The 2,695-nt window shown below is 36.4% G+C and overlaps 1 pseudogene; it reads left to right on the forward strand.

The window, feature by feature from the left end:
- The first annotated feature begins 363 nt into the window (after nt 1–363).
- On the forward strand, nt 364–716 carry LOC114025202 (annotated as a pseudogene).
- The last annotated feature ends 1,979 nt before the right edge of the window (nt 717–2,695 follow it).

The raw sequence follows: 2,695 nt of genomic DNA on the forward strand, positions 1-2,695 counted from the left end.
TTCCTCTCATTGGTTCTAATTCTTCTTTACAACATGACTAATGTGAAAATATTTTTAATGAAAATAAAATCATATTGGTCCAAATGATAAAAAGTGCACAAAAAGCCAATGAGGAGAACAATATGTTAAAAAACAGAATTGTCCAAATGGAAAATGAGGCACAAAAGTTCATTGAAAAAACAAATTCCTTAAAAAGTGGAATTGGCCAAATGGAAAAGGAGGTACAAATGCTCACTGAAGAAAATAATTCCTTAAAAATTAGAATTGAGACTTTTTGACTGCTCTGCTCTCGGGAGGATCTGACCTCTGTCCACTGGCCTTGTCCCTGTCCCTGTTGTTTTGTCATCCACTCCTACTTTGGTCATGGTGTGAACTAAGGCCAACTGCATGCCAGGCTCCTACCACAAAGTGTTGGTGGCTCAAGGATCCCAGAAAGTTCTGGGTCACTCCAGCTTTACCAATGCCTCTCCTTTGCCTCCGTCCTGGAAAGTTGAAAGTAAGTATGCAGGTGGGAACCTAGTATATATATGGCCAACACCCACATGACAAAAAGGAATTGGAGAATTCTTTGGAATGTCATATAAGCACTCAGAAAAAGAGAATCAAATTCCTGATGAATCAGAGGCAGGAAATAGTGGTCTAGGAAACTTAAAAGAAAATCTCATCCTTTGCAACCTGATCCCACAGAAGATAATGGATATCCAGATAAAGAATAGAACATTCTCATGTATCTTTGCTTTCATCAGAATTCTAAGATGCACATTGGTGTAAATATGTTTATTTACAATGGTTAAGGTTTAATATTTTTTGGACAGAAATTTAATTAAAAATACTAAAAAAAATCTGTGCTTAAATTCAGTCAATAGTAAGTAGTTCTGAATGGGAGACTGTAAGATTATTATATGCATATATATAATTGGCATAGCCATCAATATTAAGCAATATTTTATTCCTGTTCTTAATACTATAAGCTCCTTGTTTACCAGAAAACCATTGCATGGTATTATAATTAATTTGTGATATTGGAGATTGGTTTGAATCTGTGTGCCACTGCCATTTTATTGGCATCTTTTTTGAAATAGTGCCACATTTTTGTTCTTCATTTGCTTGAAAAGCAGTGGACTTTACACATTTAAAAACTATTTTCCCAGTATTAACAAAACTGATGAGGTATACTTTTAATGACTTAAATTTCTTCAGAAAGAGAAGTCAAATGCAATTTTGAAAGCAATTTTCACCTCACAGAAAGTGAGTGGGGTCAGATACCTAGGCAGGGGAAGATTGAAAGAACTTCTGTTCCTGGGATCCCAGGCTCATCTGTCCCATCAAGAAGCAGCCTAGGACTGCTGTAGAAGGTGAGAAGGAACCAGTACATGCCCGGTGAGTGCAGATGCAATGTCACTGCTGGCTGTGGGCACTTACAAGGGAACTGAGTTCTTACTTTTGATTCAAGACCAGAGGGAAGAATTGAAGATTACAGCCACTAGAGGGACCTCAGGTTCAAGAGCATTTCCAGCATAGTGTGGCTGGGGGCCTTAGTTATAAATTAGAAGGGCAAAGGAGTGCCAAGGTTGGTCCCTGGACAAACTTCAAAAAATAACAGTAAGAAACACATGAGGCCAGAAGCACCATCTGCCACACCCCAGGATTTAGAGGTGATTGTAATAACATGTTGCTTAAAAAAAATAGTGAGCAAGTAAAGGAGAAAGAACACAACCAGAGACTATTACTATGCAAATTGAGAAGACTACCGTTCATCTTCAGAGGAGGATAATGAAGCAAAAAAAGTCTGCCTACCCCAAAGAGTAATGTCAAATGGTCACCTGACCAAAAAGAATTCTTAGAAAAACTCAAAAAAAGACTTAAAATCAAATAAGAGAGATTGAGGAAAAAAAAATCCAAGGAAACCAAGAAGATCATGAAAAGAATGTCAACCAACTGGAAAAGGAGATCCAGAATCCTAAGGAAGAAAATCACTCCTTGAAAACTGATACTGAACAAGAGGAAACCAACAAAGTTATAAGAGTCCAAGAAATAAAACAAAATTTAAAAAGTATAGAAAAAATAGAAGAAAATATGAAACATCTCATACAACAAAACAACTGATCTGGAGAACAGATTAAGGAGATAAAACATAAGAATACTTGGACTGCCTGAAAGCTACCTTAAAGATAAAAAAAAATAATCTTGATACAATACTACAAGGCATAATTAAAGAAAATTACCCTGAAGTTTAAGAACGAGAGGATAAACTAGAAATAGAAAAAAAAGAGCAGCTAGGTGGTACAGTGGATACAGCACTAGCTTTGGAGTCAGGATGATCTGAGATCAAATCTAGCCTCAGACACAACACTCACTAGCTGTGTGACCCAGGGCAAGTCATTTAACCCCATTGCCTAGCAAAAAACAAAAAACCAAACAAAAAAGAAAAAAATAGAAAAAAATCTACTGATCACTAACTGAAAGAAGTCTCAGAATGAAAATATACAGGAATATCAGAGCCAGATTCTGAAATACCCAGGTTAACAAGAAAATATTATAAGCAGCAAGGAAAAAAGAAAACAATTCAAATACCACAGAGCCACAATTAAAATTACACAAGCCTAGCAGTGGCTACACTGAAAGACCACTGGTCTTAGAACACTATACATTGCTGAGCAAAAGAACTGGGGCTGTAGCTAAAAATATCATACCC

This window comes from Vombatus ursinus, unplaced genomic scaffold (genome assembly GCF_900497805.2).
Source record: "Vombatus ursinus unplaced genomic scaffold, bare-nosed wombat genome assembly UNPS02014830.1, whole genome shotgun sequence".
NCBI lineage: Eukaryota > Metazoa > Chordata > Mammalia > Diprotodontia > Vombatidae > Vombatus > Vombatus ursinus.